Source organism: Bos indicus, chromosome 1 (assembly GCF_029378745.1).
Source record: "Bos indicus isolate NIAB-ARS_2022 breed Sahiwal x Tharparkar chromosome 1, NIAB-ARS_B.indTharparkar_mat_pri_1.0, whole genome shotgun sequence".
Lineage (NCBI taxonomy): Eukaryota > Metazoa > Chordata > Mammalia > Artiodactyla > Bovidae > Bos > Bos indicus.
In genome coordinates, this window is record NC_091760.1 from 23,010,766 (window position 1) to 23,032,230 (window position 21,465).

At 37.0% G+C, this 21,465-nt stretch overlaps 1 protein-coding gene across 2 annotated transcripts in view; it reads left to right on the plus strand.

Annotated features, from left to right (window-relative positions):
- The window catches only part of LOC139176037 (mothers against decapentaplegic homolog 7-like), a 211,195-nt gene extending 198,027 nt beyond the window's left edge, over positions 1 to 13,168 (plus strand). For both annotated transcript variants that reach the window (XR_011565857.1, XR_011565858.1), the window contains one exon: positions 4,619 to 13,168. The gene's annotated coding sequence lies outside the window, so the exon portion shown is untranslated. The remainder of the gene's footprint in view (positions 1 to 4,618) is intronic.
- The last annotated feature ends 8,297 nt before the right edge of the window (positions 13,169 to 21,465 follow it).

The following is a 21,465-nucleotide window of genomic DNA, read 5'->3' on the forward strand; positions in this document are numbered from 1 at the left end:
TTTCTTTTTTGTAAAATAAAACAAAAACATGTATCAAAAATGGAAAATTTAAACACCAAGACAATGGTGATAATGATTTTACAAGAGAGTTTAGATCTGAAACTTATCTGTTTGAAATCTTTTTTCTTCCTTTTCCTGCTCCAATGCAAGCTAAAACATAAATATAGAATTGTTAAATTCATTTGTAATGAGGTCTAAATCCAATATTCAATATCCAAAGATTCAATACATTGTTGGTAAAAGGGGGCTTCCCAGGTGGCATTAGTGGTAAAGAACTTGCCTGCCAATGCAGGAGATGGAGATATGAGACACAGCTTTGACCCCCGGATCGAGAAAATCTCTTGGAGAAAGGCACAGCAACCCACTCCAGTATTCTTTCCTGGAGAAGCCCATGGACAGAGGAGCTTGATGGGCTATGTTCCATAGGGTCACTAAGAGTTGGATGTGACTTAGCAAGCATGCAGTTACATACCCAAAGGAATGCTGTTTGCTTCTAATTAATCCCTCTCTTTGCAAGATGATTTTTCAAGATTTTTTTTTTTAAGTATACTTTTATTACTATCCACGGAAGTGTTACGTCATGCTTCTTGGTAAGTAGATTTGAACCTTGAAGCTGACAAACTTGTTCAAAACCAAACAGGATGATGAGATTGATAAAACTGCCTGTATTAGTCTGCTTAGGCTGCCATAACAAAATGTCATAGATTGGGTGGTTTACACAACAGAAATTTATTTCCCACAGATCTGGAGGCTAGAAGGCTCAAGATCAAGGTGCCGTCAAGGTAGGTTTCATTCTGAGGCCTCTTCTTTAGGTTGTATGGGGCTGCCTCATACACACAAGTGACTGTGTGCTCACTTGGCCTTCTTTTAGTGTGTAAGCTTGGAGAGAAAAAGAGAGAGAGAGATTTCTTCCTCTTCTTATAAAGCTACCAGTCCTATCACATTAGGGTCCCACCTAGTACTTGAGCTTAATTTCCTCCTGTAGAGGATGAGATGGTAGGATGGTATCACCAACTCAATGGACATGAGTTTGAGTAAACTCTGGGAGTTGGTGATGGATAGGGAAGCCTGGTGTGCATGACTAAGCGACTGAACTGAACTGAACTGAAGTCCTCCGGAAGATTATCTCCAAACATAGCCAGTTTGGGGAATATGATTGCAACATGTCAATTTTTGAATGATACAATTTAGTCCATAGCACTATCTGAATTTTTGACCCTCCAAAAGGCATTAGTCATTAAAAAAACAAGGCCAGTTCCATGCATATGTTCGTTTATGGCTTAAACAGCCTAAATGAAAGCGAAAATATGATATACCAGTGTTGTTTGAGAAAATATTCTAACCACTCCTCTTTTAGTTTCAAATCTATAAGGTAAGATATTTCTTTTGCAGGAAACTTGAAAAATGGAGAAAAAATGAAGAAAATTGAAACTATAGTATATTATTAAAACTCTCTGAGAAGCATTTTTGAGAGTGAAAGAAAGTGGAAGTGAATGTGAAATCGTTCAGTTCTGTCTGACTCTATTGTAGCCCACCAGGCTCCTTCTTCTTCCATGGAATTTTCCAGGCAAGAATATGGTAGCCTGCCAGGCTCCTCTGTCCATGGGATTTTCCAGGCAAGAATACTGGAGTGGGTTGCCATTTTCTTCTCCAGGAGATCTTCCCGACTCAGGGATGGAACTCAGGTCTCCCGCATTGCAGGGAGACTCTTTACCCTCTATGCCACCAGGGAATTTTGACAGTACTTTTTCTAAATATATATAAAATATATATGTTTATTTCTAAATATATATAACACATATTTATATATATATTTCTCAAGCTTGGAATTATATATCTGAGAAATATTACATCATGTTTTTTTGTACTTAAAATTTTATTGTGAAAATTTTTCAGAAAAATAATTTGGGGAATTACTGTTGTTTTCATTTTTCATTGTTTTATATGAGACCATGGATTTAGCCTTGTTTTCATTTACTCATCTTTGTGCATAAATATTTGGTGCAGGTCTAATTATTTTCTCAGCATAATTCCCAAAGAGGAAAATTACTAGGTCAGAAGATGTCAATAATTTTTGATACTTGATTCATATTGCTGAATAGCTCTCCAGCAATATTGTATCACATGAAACTCTTACATGATATTTGAGAGGGACAAGTTCATTTGCCAGCACTAGTCGTTATACTTAAAAACATCTTTCTCAATTTGTAAAAGAGTCTGAATCTGGTTTCATTTTGCAACTGAGAATTGACTGTGTGTGTGTTTATTAGACTTTTTCTCCATTTGGAATTGTCTATTCCCATTTTTGCCTGTTTTTCTTTTCATGGAGTCTAAGTTTCCTTAGTAATTTGTTTTTCTGTTGATTTATTATTGTTCAACTGTTTGTCATATAACACTGCAGTTTATTTTTGCCAGGTTTGCTTTATATTTGTCTGTATTGGGTCTTGGTTGTGGCATGCCGATCTTTGTTGAGTCATGTAAGATATTTTGTTGCCAAGCACAGACACTAACTGTGGTGGGTGGGTTCGGTAGTTGCTGCCTGCAGACTTGGCTGTCCTGCAGCACGTGGGTGGGATCTTAGTTCCTCGACCAGGGATTGAACCTGTGTCGCCTGCATTACAATGTGGATTCTTAACTAGAGGACCACCAGCCAAGTCCCCTGCCAGGTTTTCTTTTGACTCTTGATTTTGTGTATTTATTTTATAGAAATTTTCACAACTGTAGTAAATCTATCGATCTTATCCTGCCTGGAAATGATTCTCAAATTTAATGTGCATCACGATCTCTTAGTATTTTCACTAAAACAAGGATTTCTGGGCTCTACTATCAGGGAATATTTTTCAATAATCTTTTGGTATGGCTCTGGCAACCATTTCAGCAATAACCCAGCTGACTTTAAATGAAGTAATTAATGAATCACACTGCGAAATATTGCCTTGAAATTTCTTACTTTGCATTAATACTTAGATAAGGCTTCTCATGATAATATCACATATAAATGAAAGTGTGAAAGTGTAGGTCACTCAGTCGTGTCCGACTCTTTGCGACCCATCAACTGTAGCCCACCAAGCTTCTCTGTCCATGGAATTCTCCAGGCAAGAATACTGGAGTGGGTAGCCATTCCTTTCTCCAGGGGATCTTTCCAACCCAGGGATAGAACTCGGCTCTTCTGCATTGCAGGCAGATTCTTTACCATGAGCCACCAGGGAAGCCCAATAGCTATCTATATTTTCTCTTGTTTTCTCACATAGTCATTTTTCTACATCTATCTACTTAGTTCTCCTGGAATTTATTTTACTATATGTTGTATCCCAAAACTTGAACCGTTTTCCTAGCACAATTCGTTGAACAGCAACATGTTTCCTCAATAATTTATAATTCCAACTTTATCCTTTACTACAATTTTATAAATATTTGAGCCCTTTGCTGTACATGTTTTTCTGTCCCACTGAATTGTCTATTCTGGATACTGTTTTCATTACTGTATCTTTTTACTGTAACTGTTACTATGAAAAATATCCTGTTCTCAGGATTCTTCTTAGAACTATTTTGGCAATTCTCACCTATATAATTTTAAAACAGTTTGTCATATTAAAATAATTTTTAAAAGTTTATTGGAGCTGTATTTAATATATAAAATATATATATTTTATATCACATCTGTGCAGCATTGTAACTTCTCACCTAAAACTAAGCCCCAAAGGCCACACCTACTAATACTATCATCTTTGGGAATGAAGATTTCAACACATGAATTTTAGGGGATAGAAATATTCAGATTATAGCAACCACAAAGGAAGTTTGGAACCTGTATGGAACTCTGCAACCTCTATGGAAACCCTTGTCTCTTTCCAGCCTCTTATGGCTTGCTGGCCAACTTTGGTGTTCCCTGGCTTGCAGTTGTATAATTCAATTGTCACATGGCATTCTCCTTAGTAATGTATATGTGTATATATATAATTATTAAAACTTTAGAAAATCAGGATATATTTTTATTAATATAAACTCCTAAGCTATTCCAATCAATATTAAAACATGGATACTGATACAGGTTTATTAGATTTTCTCTGTGTAGCCCTCACGTATATACATATATTTGTATACATGAAAATATAAAATTTTTCTCATGCTTTGTACTATTTCGCAAGATTCCTAATACTCCACAGTTACTAAGGTAGGCAATGTTGTCATAAGATGTCACAAGAGGTCTGAAATGAGACAAGCATTTGCAGTCTATAACCTAATATATCTTTTTCCTTCAGAATTTAGAAAATAATTTTATTTTTTCTATGATTAAGTAAAAAGCTGTTAAAATTCTATTTCCCTTCAAAAATTTCCAGTATAATGAAGACTTCTGAAAAGTTTAAAATTTTCTATGCCAAGCAGGTTCCCTGTATTTAAATATTTATGAGTATATGCAATATATGTCCCCTCTAAAACACAAATAGAATATATTTTATTATTTATTAAGAAAAATTTTGATTAATTAAATAGATATTAGAATTGTACATCACTTTAAGGTTGTTTGATTCAAAAGAGTATTTGGTTTCAGTAATAACTTGCATTATGAAAATACTTCAAAATGTGATCTTATTTCCTTCTCATAATCTATCCTCAGGAAAGTAAACAGGAACCATTAAAGACGAACCTAGTGCTTCTCAGGGTTACTTCACTGACTCAATCCAACTCTCAAGTGTGCTGGCCTTTTTCCTTTTAAGGACAGAGAAGTCCTGTCTGTGAAGACCATGGTGTCATGCACAGGGAAGCCGCAGCCAGGAAGAGGAAAATCATCGCCTGACCAGGTGCAATATTGCCCCCATCAGGAGCATCTCTGTAATGGAAAGTTGCAATGACTTGTCCAGCTGTTAAAAGAGCAGGAGTTATCTGTTTTGTATATAAAAAAAGGACTTACTGTGTATAGCACAGGAACTCTGTTCCATACTCTGGAATGACCTAATGGGAAAAGAATCTAAAAAAGAATGGATATACGTATAACTAATTCCCTTTGCTGTACAGCAGATGCTGACGCAACAGTGTAAATCAATTCTACTCCCATAAAAAATTTTTCATAGGTTATATTAGCTAATAGTATAATCTCTAAATAAGGAAATGGCTGCTATAAACTAAGAATAAATGAGCTTTATTTTCAGGACATAAATAAAGAAAGAACAGGGGTGCAATCAGGCCAGAGAAAGAACTTTGATCTTCATAAACCAACAGACAACAAATGTAGGAGAGAAATCATTATTTTCTATCAAAACTGGAAGCCCAAATGAATCCTCCCTGATTTAATGTGCAGATTCTGTTATAACGGGTGCCAGCCACAGGGGTTTTCCAACTGTCTCATGATTCTTGAGCAACCTTGCCTTTTCATTTGGCTCTTAGCTGAGCAGGCTGTGGGCTTTCTTGTTTAAATTAGGGAAACTCCCCTCTCCTGAGCACTGGTTGGTGGGAGAACTCCCGGACTTAGGAAGGGGAGCTGCTATACTTGACTCTAAATGACCCTGAGACTTTGGAACCTTCTGGATAGCACAGTTGCTTACTCTCTTTTTATCAATCTGAAAACCCAGTCAAGCGATACATTTCCAACCCCCTGACTGTCTCATGACCAGCTTGTAGGTATTAGGTCAAACCGTCCAGAAGGACTGTCATAAAGTTGTTGATTGGACTCTGTCTCAGGACAAGTTTATGGTGTCCTGGCAACCTTTATGCTCACATCACCAGCTCTGAGAGGTCAAGGGTATTATGTAGAATCGTAATGTTCTTAAAACTGAATCATGAACTGGGCTATGAGTAGTCTGCTTGTCCCTGATCTAACAGAGAGCATGGCAAATGGCCCAGCTATGTATGCACGTCCCCAAAGTTAAGACGGTAGAAATGAGAAAAGGGTTAGTCAAGGAAGCGAAAGCTTCTACAAAAGCCAAGTCAATACCAAAGAAGCTGTCCATCTCTCTACTGTTGTCGCATGTGCCCAAACATTCATCTAGGTTTTACTTCTTCTTTTCCAATTTGGATTCCTTTTATTTCTTTTTCTGCTCTGATCAAGACAGTATGGTACTGGCACAAAGACAGAAATATAGATCAATGGAACAAAATAGAAAGCCCAGAGATAAATCCACGCACATATGGACACCTTATCTTTGACAAAGGAGGCAAGAATATACAATGGATTAAAGACAATCTCTTCAACAAGTGGTGCTGGGAAAACTGGTCAACCACTTGTAAAAGAATGAAACTAGAACACTTTCTAACACCATACACAAAAATAAACTCAAAATGGATTAAAGATCTAAATGTAAGACCAGAAACTATAAAACTCCTAGAGGAGAACATAGGCAAAACGCTCTCCGACATACATCACAGCAGGATACTCTATGACCCACCTCCCAGAATATTGGAAATAAAAGCAAAAATAAATAAATGGGACCTAATTAAACTTAAAAGCTTCTGCACAACAAAGGAAACTATTAGCAAGGTGAAAAGACAGCCTTCAGAATGGGAGAAAATAATAGCAAATGAAGCAACTGACAAACAACTAATCTCAAAAATATACAAGCAACTCCTACACCTCAATTCCAGAAAAATAAATGACCCAATCAAAAAATGGGCCAAAGAACTAAATAGACATTTCTCCAAAGAAAACATACAGATGGCTAACAAACACATGAAAAGATGCTCAACATCACTCATTATCAGAGAAATGCAAATCAAAATCACTATGAGGTACCATTTCACGCCAGTCAGAATGGCTGCGATCCAAAAGACTACAAGCAATAAATGCTGGAGAGGGTGTGTAGAAAAGGGAACCCTCTTACACTGTTGGTGGGAATGCAAACTAGTACAGCCAATATGGAGAACAGTGTGGAGATTCCTTAAAAAACTGGAAATAGAACTGCCTTATGATCCAGCAATCCCACTGCTGGGCACACACACTGAGGAAACCAGAAGGGAAAGAGACACGTGTACCCCAATGTTCATCGCAGCACTGTTTATAATAGCCAGGACATGGAAGCAACCTAGATGTCCATCAGCAGATGAATGGATAAGAAAGCTGTGGTACATATACACAATGGAGTATTACTCAGCCATTAAAAAGAATTCATTTGAATCCGTTCTAATGAGATGGATGAAACTGGAGCCTATTATACAGAGTGAAGTAAGCCAGAAAGAAAAACACCAATACAGTATACTAACACATATATATGGAATTTAGGAAGATGGTAACAATAACCCTGTGTATGAGACAGCAAAAGAGACACTGATGTATAGAACAGTCTTATGGACTCTGTTGCAGAGGGAGAGGGTGGGAAGATTTGGGAGAATGGCATTGAAACATGTATACTATCATGTATGAAACGAGTCGCCAGTCCAGGTTCGATGCACGATACTGGATGCTCGAGGCTGGTGCACTGGGATGACCCAGCGGGATGGTATGGGGAGGGAGGAGGGAGGAGGGTTCAGGATGGGAGCACATGTATACCTGTGGCGGATTCATTTTGATATTTGGCAAAACCAATACAATATTGTAAAGTTTAAAAATAAAATAAAATAAAATAAAAAAAATTCAGCTAGGTTGATCTGGAGCAAAATAAAGACAAATGTTATATATGTAGTTTGTTCTAATATAAATGTCACTGTTACAGGACACGAGCTCTCTAGGAGAATCCTTCTGTTTCTATTAATCACACTTTCTTTTGAAACGATAACTAAATGTAAGTGATGTCATTCTACTGCAGATTTTGCTTTACAAATAGGCTTTGAGCATTTAATTATATATGATGGATGTTAATATTTCTATGTTGTATGTGAGAAAGGTTATTATAGTACACAATGTAGTAAAATATTTGTTTTATGGAAAGAGAAATACTCAATCATTTTAATTTACATTCCTGGGCAACTTGGGTCATTCTGCCCCAAGAAGTTCTATTTTCTAAAGAATAGTCTATGGGGTGACTTCCTCATAGATTCAGGTTATAGCATGAAACACACAACCAGGAGACTTTTGCCATGCATAGTACCTTAATTTTCTAGAACAGGACAAAAGACAGTTATAATAAGTAATTTTGAATAAAACTCTGATTTACTATATTATTTTTAAAGACCTCTGTGAGTTTGAGATAATTAGCCCAAATTTTATGCCCTGATATGGTATGAAGAACAAAAAGGAATCTGCTAGTGAAATAGTTTTAAATGCAATTTTAAAACAATACATTTAAGACTAATTTTTTTTCCTATGATCAAGGAAAGACAAAATACCAAGTTGTCTTTAGGAATATATGTTGGTATGAATGCATTTATTTCAATTAAAGAGAGATATGATACATAAAAAATAATGATAGAAGATTAAATGATATCTTAAATACAGGTAGAGAAAGAGATCTTTCTCCCTGTCTGTCTCTCTCTCTCCTTTTTTTTTCTTTTTGAGCCAATAGGGGAGAAATTAGAGTGGCCAGCAGGGGGCTTCTTTTAGTTTTCTCCTTTAAGCACTAAACTGAAAATATGTTTGAGTCTTGAGTTTTATACACAGGGAATAAAGTCTAAACAAAACATGTTTTTCTTCTCTTTATTGTCCTTTCCTACTTCCCTTCTCACCACTATTTTTTCTCAAGACCTGTAAAATGTGATCCCTGATGTTTAGGTGGGCCACTGCTGGCTCTGCATCCACCCCCATGCCCAATTAAAATTTTATTTTTGAAAACTTCCTGGCAGGCTGGGGAGATTTGGATGATAGGCTTCCAACCAGATATAAATTAAAATTAAATTAAGAGCAAAGGAGTATAGTCTAGTTTGATGATTTAAATGATAGAGAAACTAGTTTCACCCTGAACCGTTTGGGAAGGACTTTCTGAAATGATGGGCTTGAATAATAGTATAAAAGTTAATGAATGGCCATGTAATGTGACATTTTAAAAGAGTATTATGTTTTTGCAGGAATTTGAGAGTGTGTGAAAGGCCTCCAGAACTAATAAGCAGATTCTGATCCATTTGGGAACATAGCTCCAAACCATCTTCCCATCCTGTTTGATTTGCAAAAAGTTTTACTTGTTTTTTACCTTCTTGCGGGGAGGGGGGGCATTTCATAAATGTAGGCTCAATAACTTCACTGATAGTATATAACAATATACCAGAGAGCGAACTAGAGGGAAAATTGTGGCATTTTTGTGTTATCCAATTGAAATCTCAAGATAAATTGAAACTGACCTCCTATAATTTTTCAAATAACCATTGGGTCCTGACAGAGGAGGCAAGCAAGATATCTATAAGCATTTTGAAGTCAGTAATTTCAGGTTCAATACCCATTGTACAAAATTATGTTAGGATTTTGTTTAACCCTGAGAAAATGAAACTTCAATTGTCAGGGTAATACAGGTAATACAGAACATGTCATGTGTCATGTTTCCCAAACTGGGACTTGGGTTTCTGAAACCTCAGGATGAGCCTACAGCTTCTTTCTGTTGTACTGATTTACATGGGGATTTGGGAAAAAAGAAGATAAGTAAATTAACTGTTAAAAGATTTCAGATACTTTTATTCTAACCTAACAATACCATGATATGCAGTGTGATATAAAATTTAAACGATTTGTCTAAATAAAGTATGAATCTTCAAGAAATTTTGAACTTGCAGTCAGTTCAGTTCAGTCATTCAGTCATGTCCGACTCTTTGTCACCACATGGACTGCAGCACGCCAGGCTTCCCTGTCCATCACCAACTCCTGGAGCTTCTCAAACTCATGTACATCATGTCAGTGATGCCATCCAACCAGCTCATCCTCTGCCGTTCCCTTCTCTTTCCATCTTCAATCTTTCCAGCATCAGGGTCTTTTCAAATGAGTCAGTTCTTCGGATCAGGTGGCAAAAGTATTGGAGTTTCAGCTTCAGCATCAGTCCTTCCAATGAATATTAAGGACTGATTTCCTTTAGGATTGACTGGTTGGATCTTCTTGCAGTCCAAAGGACTCTCAAGAGTCTTCTCCAACACCACAGTTCAAAAGCATCAATTCTTTGGTGCTCAGTTTTCTTTATAGTCCAACTCTCACATCCATACATGGCTACTGGAAAAACCATAGCTTTGTCTAGACAGTCCTTTGTCAGCCAAGTAATGTCTCTGCTTTATAATAAGTTATCTAGGTTGGTCATAGTTTTCCTTCCAAGGAGTAAGCGTCTTTTAATTTCATGGCTGCAGTCACCATCTGCAGTGATTTTGGAGCCCCCCCAAAATGAAGTCTGTCACTGTTTCCATTATTTTCCCATCTATTTGCCATGAAGTGATGGGACCAGATACCATGATGTTAGTTTTCTGATGTTGAGTTTTAAGCCAGCTTTTTCACTCTCCTCTTTCATTTTCATCAAGAGGCTCTTTAGTTCTTCTTCACTTTCTGCCATAAGGGTGGTGTCATTTGCATATCTGAGGTTACTGATATTTCTCCCGGCAGTCTTGATTCCAGCTTGTGCTTCATCCAGCCTGGAGTTTTGCATGATGTACTCTGCATATAAGTTAAATAAGCAGGGTGACAATATACAGCCTTGACATACTCCTTTTCCAATTTGGAACCAGTCTGTTGTTCCATGTCCAGTTCTAACTGTTGCTTCTTGACCTGCTTACACATTTCTCAGGAGGCAAGTAAAGATGGTCTAGTATTCCCACCTCTTGAAGAGTTTTCCACAGTTTGTTGTGATCCACATAGTCATAAGCTTTGGCTTAGTCAATAAAGCAAAAGTAGATGCTTTTTCTGGAACTCTTCTTGCTTTTTCAATGATCCAACAGACGTTGGCAATTTGGTCTCTGGTTCCTCTACCTTTTCTAAATCCAGCTTGAACATCTGGATGTTCACTTTCTTGCACTGTTGAAGCCTGGCTTGTTGAATTTGGATCATTACTTTGCTAGTGTGTGAGATGAGTGCAATTGTGAGGTAGTCTGAACTTTCTTTGGCATTGCCTTTCTTTGGGATTGGAATGAAAACTGACCTTTTCCAGTCCTGTGGCCACTGCTGAATTTTTCAGACTTGCTGGCATATTGAGTGAAGCACTTTCACAGCATCATCTTTTAGGATTTGAAATAGCTCCATTGGAATTCCACCACCTCCACTAGCTTTATTCGTAGTGATGCTTCCTAAAGCCCACTTGACTTCACATTCCAGAATGTCTGGCTCTAGGTGAGCGATCAAACTATCATGATTATTTGGGTCATGAAGATCATTTCTGTATAGTTCTGTGTATTCTTGGCATCTCTTCTTAATATCTTCTGCTTCTGTTAGGTCCATACAATCTCTGTCCTTTATTGTACCTATCTTTGCATGAAATATTCCCTTGGTATCTCTAATTTTCTTGAACAGATCTCTAGTCTTTCCCAGTCTATTGTTTTCCTTTATTTCTTTGCACTGATCACTGAGGAAGGCTTTCTTATCTCTCCTTGCTATTCTTTGGAACTCTGCATTCAAATGGATATATATTGCCTTTTCTCCTTTGCCTTTTACTTCCCTTCTTTACTCATCTAGTTAGACAACCATTTTGCCTTTTTGCATTTCTTTTTCTTGGGGATGGTCTTGATCACTGCCTCCTGTACAGTGTCATGAACCTCCATCCACAGTTCTTCAGGCACTCTATCAGATCTAATCCCTTGAAACTATTTCACACTTCCATTGTATAATCTTAAGGGATTTGATTTAGGTTATACCTGAATGGTCTAATGGCTTTCCCTACTTCAATTTAAGTCTAAATTTGGCAATAAGGAGTTCATGATCTGAGTCACAGTCAGCTCCTGGTCTTGTTTTTGCTGACTGTATAGAGATTCTCCCTCTTCATCTGCAAAGAATTTAATCAATCTGAATTTGGTGTTGACCATCTGGTGATGTCCATGTGTAGAGTCTTCTCTTGTGTTGTCGGAAGAGGGTGTTTGCTGTGACCAGTGTGCTCTCTTGGCAAAACTCTGTTAGCCTTTAACCAGCTTTCTTTTGTACTTCAAGGCCAAATTTTCCTGTTACTTCGGGTAGCTCTTGACTTCCTACTTTTCCATTCCATTCCCCTATGATGAAGAGGACATCTTTTTTGGGTATTAGTTCTAGAAGGTTTTGTAAGTCTTCATAGAACCACTTGGGCTTCCCTTGTGGCTCAGCTGGTAAAGAATCTGCCTGCAATGCGGGAGAACTGGGTTCTATCCCTGAGTTGGGAAGATCCCTTGGAGAAGGAAAAGGCTACCCACTCTAGTATTCTGGCCTGGAGAATTCCATGGACTGTATAGTCCATAGGGTCGCAAAGAGTTGGACACGACTGAGAGACTTTCACTCACTCATAGAACTGCTCGACTTCAGCTTTTTCAGCATTTCTGGTCGGGGCATAGACTTGGATTACTGTGATATTGAATGGTTTGCCTTGGAAACGGACAGAGATTATTCTGTCATTTTTGAGGTTGCATCCAAGTACTGCATTCTGGACTCTTTTGTTGACTATGATGGCTACTCCATTTCTTCTAAGCACCACTACAGATTGATCATCCTCTGCCCTGTTCCCTGGAGGCAGATATTTCATTTTGGCATAGTGGTTGATTCAGTAAACTTTTATACATCAGTAAAATTGGTCACAGCTTTTAACAATTAAAGAATTCTTAGAAAATTAAAAAATATAAAGTTGAATATTGCCTTACATCATTTGTATGGGTAAAGTATAAGTACTACTATAAGTGTTTTTGTTGCAAGTCTTGGGATCTACCTGAGAGGAAAAGAAGACAGAGGGGTTGGGAGCAGAGATATCAGGACTATGACTAAAACATAACTGTGATTTATATGTGCTGGCATAGCTTTGTCCTCTACCATACCTTAGTTCTCGGGGTTATCCTTCAAAACAGGGAAGAAATGCATTTTTATTACTGGATGATTTAACCAGTGGCCAGGATTATGACTTATAACCTTGGATTTTAAGACTGTCTATGGGCATAATTTGAGCCTGAAATTTAATAGATTTCCTCTCTGGTCCTAAAAGAAGAGGTCAGTAAGGGAAGACTTCTTTTATCTAGTTGTGGTTTATAAAACAGTTTCTGAGGATGACTTTGCAGTGCCACTTACTTAGTCACAATTACTCCTCAATATCTATCAATACAACTACCCTAAGGAAAAGATGTTTTTATTTTGAATCTCTTGATGAGCATTAAGAGAAATGTGCAAAAATAAAACTCCCAATATTCTTTCTTTTAAAAAAATACTCTATCAGTTTCCTCTTCTTAAAATTTCATCTTCTTCTGTGAATAAAAATGAGAAATGAAAGTTAATGTGTGTAATCATGCATTCATTGAATGGGTTATCCATTGAATTTTTCTTGCCTGATTATTATATTGTTTTGATAAAAATATTAAGAGGAAAATGAATGAAAGGTGGATCAGTCAGTTGTAGGGCACTATTTTTTTTTTTTTTAATTTCTTATTGGTGTGTAGTTGCTTTGCAATGTTGTGTTCTTTTCTGCTGTATAGCAAAGTGAAACAGATATATATATATATATACACACACACACACATACACACACATATATCCCTTCTTGTTTTTAAATTTCCCTCCCATCCAGGTCACCAAAGAGCACTGAGTAGAATTCCCTGTGCTATACAGTAAGTTCTCATTAGTTATCTGTTTCTGCATTTCTGCTTCTTTTTTGGATTCTGCCATGAGAATGTGCCCTGACTAGCTTGCAGGAGAGGTATATGAGAAGCTCAATGAAGGACCAATGAAGGAGAGTTTTCTTAGGGATACTACCAAGATAAACTAACCACAACTGATCAGTTCACTGACAACCGAAGCATGAGTGAGCCTAGCTGAGATCAGCCAACCCATTCTGGTTGAGAAAAAGGAATAAGTGGCTGTTGTCTTCAGCCACTAAGTTTGGGATGGTTTGTAATGCAGCCATAGCAGATTGATATTGGATCATTTGTTCCAGACTTCCCATTTCAGAGATGAGATACCTGAGACTGGGGATTTACATTTCACCCCACTTTATGAAGCTACTTGATTTTAAAGTTTTATGAAGCCCCAGATTTTAGAGTTGATAATTCTAGTGATCATTTAAGTAAAAGCCCAAACATCTAATTATTGACAAACTATTTAAAGCTTACTAGATAATTCCAGATAAAAGAACAGTAAATAATGCTCTTTGGAATTGTTTTGATTAGTATTATCTTTAAGGTTAAAGAGTTTGTTTTGGCCAAGCTGTAGTCTTGCAGAATTTTCATTCACACAAATTCATTCTCTTGTGCAATGTAAAAGATTCATTTAGTGTGCTGAATAGTGGCTGCTTTTGGTACTTGAGGGAATAGGCCTGTGAAGTGCCTTGCAGCTGTCCTATAGAGATTGGACTAGTTTCCAATTGGTTTCAAGTTGCAATTCAAATTATTGTCTTTTGTATATAACAACAACATTGTTTTAATTCTTGACCTTGCAAAAAATATTGAAAAGAAAAAATTTTTAACTTTGGAACTGGAAGAAATGTTGCTGTGGAATATATGTAAGTGTAACACCATATGGGTCAGGAAAGTTCTTTTCAATCCTAAGTCAGGCTTTTGGATCTAATTTATAGGGCTTTTTACTGAATTACACCTTTCCCATGGCATTGCATTCGTATTGAGAAGTGTATATTCAGAAAACTAAGAGCTTGATATTTAACATGATTTCCTTTTGTTAAGCATATGTCCTTTTTAACTCTTTATCTAGTAGGTTATTAATTATGTCAATTATTTTTTCTTTTTGGTCTCCGACATAAGAGATGATTGCATGCATGCTTAATTGTTCAGTCATGTCCGAATCTTTGCAACCTTTGGACTGTAGCCCACTAGGTTCCTCTGTCCATGGGATTTTTCAGGCAAAAATGCTGGAGTGGGTTGCCATTTTCCTCCTCCACGGGGTCTCCTCAACCCAAAGATCAAACCCATGTTTCCTGTGTCTAATGCATTGCAGGCGGATTCTTTACCCACTGAGCCATTGGGAAAGCCCTAGGAGCTGATGAATAATCTTTAAATGAATTTTTCTTTCTTCTAATGCTGTGTTGCTTTAAGGACCAGCTTTTCAAAATATACAGCATTGGAATTAATTCACTCTGATGTTCATTAGTTTACTTTTTTTTGCCAATGTCATTAGTTGGCAACAATAAATCCATATTCCTGTTCTGAAATAAGTTTATTTCACTAGTCTTCCTCTCTACAAGCTTAGGTCATTGTTTTATGCCTATGACAAGGTTCAGAGGATTTAAAGGAAAAACATGTAAAGTAAATAGTTTGGTGATGAAGAGATCTACCTTAAAATTTAAACAGCTATGTTTTTCTGTCACTAGAATTCAGAATAGGTCATATTAATATCATTGTAATTATTTAAAGCATTTATTGTAAAGATCCTTGTGAATGCATTGGGCCTATCCAGATAATCTTGTATAATTTCTGCATCTCAAAAATTTTAACTTAATCAGCAAAATCTTTTTTGCATGTAAGGCAACATTCACGGGTTCTGGGAATTGGGATATAAACATCATTGGAGACATGTTACCTACTATATCCTTGGATTTAGGGGTCTGTGTGTTATTATAGCATACCATAGTGTATAGCTGAGTGCCAAAAAATTGATGGTTTTGAACTGTGGTGTTGGAGAAGACTCTTGAGAGTCCCTTGGACTGCAAGGAGATCCAACCAGTGCATCCTAAAAGAACTCAGTCCTGAATATTCATTGGAAGGACTGATGCTGAAGCTGGAACTCCAAAATTTTGGTCACCTGATGCAAAGAACTGACATTGGAAAAGACTCTGATGCTGGGAAAGATTGAAGGTGGGAGCAGAAGGGGACAACAGAGGATGAGATGGTTGGATGGCATCACCAATGCGATGGACATGGGTTTGAGTAAACTCTGGGAGTTGGTGATGGACAGGGAGGCCTGTTGTGCTTCAGTCCATGGGATCACAAAGAGTTGGACAAGACTGAACAACTGAACTGAACTGAATAGTGTATACTGAGTAATGTATTAATAGAAGCCACTGGAAACTAACAACACAACTTCATTGCACATTAGCTACAGAGGTATAAATATGCTTAAATTGGTTGTTTAGTAGATTCAGATAGTCTCAAGCTTCCTTTATCTTTATAAGGTTACAAATTACAGAACTCACTTATGAAAGATATGCACAAAATGCACAAAACTGATAATTATGTATCATTCTCATGTTTTTGGTTTCTAGGCTTGCCAGACAAAGTAAACACCAAATAATACCAAAACAAGCTTATTCCTATTTGGGTATTTTTATATTACACACTACTTACTGTATAACTGCATCTGAAGGAATTATAACAGATATTATGTAAAGTTTCTGAAATGAGTGAGAATGTATTTCTAAAGTGTATTTAATTATATCAATAACCACATTTTATTTATTGGGTTATTTTCTTATGTCGCCCAAAAGACCTTTTAATCTATAAATAATATCTTATGCTTAGCTGCTGCTGCTAAGTCGCTTTAGTCGTGTCCAACTCTGTGCGACCCCATAGATGGCATCCCACCAGGCTCTGCCATCCCTGGGATTCTCCAGGCAAGAACACTGGAGTGGGTTGCCATTTCCTTCTCCAATGCATGAAAGTGAAAAGTGAAAGTGAAGTTGCTCAGTCGTGTCCGACTCTTTGTGACCCCATGGACTGCAGCCCACCAGGCTTCTCTGACCATGGGATTTTCCAGGCAAGAGTACTGGAGTGGGGTGCCATTGCCTTCTCTGTTATGTTTAGCTACCATTATGTAATTACTTTCAGGTGGAATCTTGTGATGTGGAAGCAGTCATGAAAAAAACAATTTTTTTATGAGACAGTTATATTCAAGATATGAGCAGATCAAGTCAGATGATTAGGGTACAAGTAGCAAGACTGCAAATGAAATTTTGTGGGTTCAGACATTATTGTTTCATATAAGAGAGGAAGCTAATGAGTGTGGGGCCTGCCCTAATTTTTTATTTCAACTCCAGTAGATCATAAATTCAACCATTCATTTATTAGTTGATTCATCCATTTGTTATTTTAACATACCTTCAAGACCCACTAGGGTGATAGTGTAGTTCATTTATAAAGATATAGGCTTTGGTGACAGATTGACATCTAAGTTTTAATCTCAGTTTAACTATTTACCAACTGTATCCAGTTGGGTAAACATGCCCTCTCTGATCTTTAGTTTTGTGACTTACAAGTGTAATAATAATGTCTACATCTGAGGACAAAATCACTCCAAAATCACTGTAGATGGTGACTATAGGCATGAAATTTAAAAGATGCTTGCTCCTTGGAAGAAAAACTATGACAAATCTAGAGAGCATATTAAAAAGCAGAGACATCATTTTGCCAACAAAGGTTCATATACTCAAAGCTATGATTTTTCTAGTAGTCATAAATGGATGTGAGAGTTGGACCATAAAGAAGGCTGAGTGCCAAAGAATTGATGCTTTTAAGTTATGGTTTTGAAGAAGACTCATAAGAATCCCTTGGACTACAAGGAGATCAAACCAGCCAATCCTAAAGGAAATCAACCCTGAATATTCACTGGAAGGACTGTTGCTGAAACTGAAGTTTCAATACTTTGGCTACCTGGGCAAAGAGCCAACTCAATGGAAAAGACTCTGATGCTGGGGAAGACAGAAAGCAATAGGGGAAACGGGGTGGCAGAGAATGAGATGGTTAGATAGCATCACCGACTCAGTGGACATGAATTTGAGCAAACTCCAAGAGATAGTGGAGGACAAAGGAGCCTGGTGTGCTGCAGCCCATGGGGTCACAGACTTGGACACAACTTAACAACTGAACAAGAACAACACCATCTAAAGATTCTGTGAAATTTAAAGATGATATGCACCAAAACTTTATAAATTATGGGCATTCAACAGATAATAATAGAAACTGCGATTGTTATCTACCAGCAATCAAGATTCAAAAATGAAAACCACATAGCTCCTAGGTAAAAATAACTAAGGAGAAACAAATAACCACAAAGCACTTAGAGGTATGAGCAAGCTCTGGATCAGGGAGAAGAAAGAGATTTAGTTTTGGGGGGGGTGTCACAAAAGTGTCAACATGATAGGTGACATTTAAGAAGGTTCAGGAAAAGTGAATTAGGTGTCCAAGAAAGAGGATATGGGAGTAGTATGTGTAGTGACAAATATGAAAGAGCAGGGAACATACAAGAAACTTCAAGTAATTTGGTTTCTCTAAAGCAAAAGGCTTTCTAAAACTCTCCCTGCTCCACCATTTTGCTTTTTCAGGATTTATGCATAGCATCATTTGCCTAAGGATCTTCTAATATATGTCACTCGGAAAAACTACCTACTCTTTTTCTCATGCTCCTTCTGTATCAATATATATCCCAACCTCATAGTTTCTAACACTTTTTCCAAAAACTGTTAAATTTGTTTGTCTTTCTTCTCTACTAGGTTGTAAATTTTACAAGTTCTTTGACTATGCCTTATTCATCATTTTATTTAAAAGAATAAATATTCAGTAATTAGAACAAATATTTCTCGAATGAATAAATGAATGATTGGGCAATGGCAGGAGCCTAGAAGAAGTATGAACGAGTTTGCTAAGCTAAGTATTTTGTATTTTTTCCTATGGGTAGTGGAGAGGCATGCTCAGGAAGGAGAATGAACTGAATAGCTTCAAAAAATGAATTTTAGGATATCATAATTACCCAAGATAAGAGCTAAGGGAGAATGGTGGAGATCAAGGGGAAGTGACATATTCAAGATATATTTATGATTTAGAATAGACAAATTTTTGGAGTTATTTGGTAATGGACATAATTTAAATTCCTGGCAGATGATAATTTTTTGATAAATGGTTCATATTGAACATGCTGAGTTGGAAGTTTCTATGCAGTTCCTGTCAAGAAGCAGTTGTAAGTATTTCGTGGGAAGTGAGGAGAGTGGCTAGTGTTGGAGAGAAATGTTTAGCAACATAGGTGAAATTTAAACTGTAAAGATGGTTGGGGTCATCAAGGAAAGTACTCAAATTAAGAAGAGAAGGTAGCCAAGCAAAGGATCATGAGTAAACATCAACATTTAAGGGGCAAAAGGAGAAAACAATGCTGGAAAAGCAGATTGGGAAGGAAAGGTCAGAAAGCAAAGAACACTGGGAAGATTTTGTGTAATTTAAACTGAGTTTCAAGAAAGTGGGTGTCATTAAACAAAATAAAATAAAGAAAATCATATGACTTTTTTGAAGAGCAGCTCCTGAAATTAGCAACTAAGTTTGTGGTGGTCTTTTCTGCCATGTTTCTGGTAATTAGAGAAGCCAGATTAAAATGCTTCGATAGAGACATTCAGAGAAGGAGGATTCTTCATACAGACTCCTCTTTAAAGAATACTTTGACTGAGGGATGAAGATAGGGTAGTCAGTAAAAGATCAGACAAGGTCAAATATGGATCATTTTAGTACGAGTGAGTGTGTGTGTGTGTTTGTGTATGAGTGTGTGTGTGTGTGTGTGTGTGCGTGTGTGTGGGCTCAGTTGCTTCAGTTATGTCTGACTCTGTGCAACTCTGTGCAGCTGCAGCCTGTGAGGCTCCTCTGTCCTTCGGATTCTCCAGGCTAGAATACTGGGGTGGGTTGCCATTCCCTTCTCCAGGGGATCTTTCTGACTCAGGGATGGAACCCACATCTCTTGCACTGGCAGGCAGGTTCTTTACTGCTGAGCTGCTAGGGAAGCATTTTGATCATAATTATCAAGATATCAAGAGAAATAGATATCACGATATCAGTTATCAAGATATCAAGAGAAAAAGCCTTTGTAAAACAAGTGATTGAAAATACAAGATAAATATAGGATTATTGATGAAGCAAGTGTTATAAGGCAATGAAACAGGACAAGTAGAAAGCATTCTGACAGAACTTGAACTTCTCCATAAGCCTAAGGAGAAGGAAAGAGAATTGTATAGGTAGCATTCGTTATGATGTGATCATAAAAATGATGACTCTCTCTGTAACTGTTTAGGGCATTTATCTGGAGGTCACTTTCCCAGTAAACATCTACTGAGGATGTGCTATGTGATTAGCACTAGGATAGGTGTTTTCACATTTATACCATTATTTAACCCGAAGATAGATCTTTGATCCCAAAGACAGGTTTAACAGGGAGGCTGTAATGCAGATGTGGGCATAAACTTTTAGAGGAAAATATCTCAGAAGTTTTTCAAGTTGCACCTTCCAGCTGTATTTCTTGGTCTCTGGATAAGTTGGCCTGTCTTCTGACTGTAAGAAATGACGCACCTAGAGTGATATGTGCACATGTAGATGCGGTAGTTGGGAAGGATTGCATGGCATGACCATATTTTGTGGCCTTTAGGTCACAGTAATTGCCTTTTCTTTAGGGTCTGGATGCCTAACAAGTTCGCCTCACTGGGCTGGTTCTAGAAAGCCATTCATAATGGCAAAGAGCCTAAGAAAACATGGACAAAATATAGACATAAACTGTGAAGATGATGACCAAAGTTTCTTATTCAAGTTTCTTAATTTTCTTCAAGAGGTCGTGGTCGTCTTCATGTGAGATTTAGTTTGAGCCTGGAATCAGAAAATTGTAGTTTGCACCTGAAATTTCATTTTGTTCATGTTAGGACAATGAGAAACATTTTTGAACTTTCTCATTCAATTGAATACAAATTAATTAATAGATGAGAATCCTATTTCCTAAATAGTGTTTGGGCTAACATATTCTTATTTCATTGTTTACTTTTCAATGGTTTATTTAAGATAAAGAACTGATTTTAGCTTACTGAGCCTTATACTGCCATATTTATTTGTATAATGGTTACTTTTTAGGCTTGTTTTAATTCAGCGAAAGAGTGTATTTTTTCTATTGACCTTTTTACCTTTTCTATATTTCTCCTCTGTTCTTGTGTCCCTTTTCCCCCTTTCAGTAGGCATTCTCATTTATTTACTATCTTTAAAACTTCTAAGCCCATTATTTTTGCAGAATTAAGTGTTTAATCACTGTATGTAATCCACTTAATAAATGGCTAGACTTGGAGACTTATATATCTAACTTAAAAGGAGAAAGTGAAGAGAAAAGGAAGAGAAGGGGAAAAGATTCCTATGGGAAGAACAACTGGGTTTTTTCAGGAAAGATAAATGGATTTTTAGGAAAGATAAATGGGTTTTTAGGAAAACAAATGGGAGATAAGAAAGTCTGTGATGTTTGTTTATTCAGGTGTGAGTGGTCCTTTTCCTATTTTCTTCCTAGCCATAAAACTCTCCCCTCACCCCTGTAGAGGAGGGATTTATGATAAATGAATTCTTTGGGGAGAAATCTTTTTAGACAGAGAAAGGAAGTTCAGAAAAAGATTCTACATGTTGTTATATTCTGGATCCCTTAATTCTCTGTTTGAAACTTCCCATAAGTTTCATAAATAAACTGAGCTGTCTGATTGCCCCATATTCTACTGAACCAGTCTTTCAGCCCTGGACATAGGACTCTCAGTACAGTTA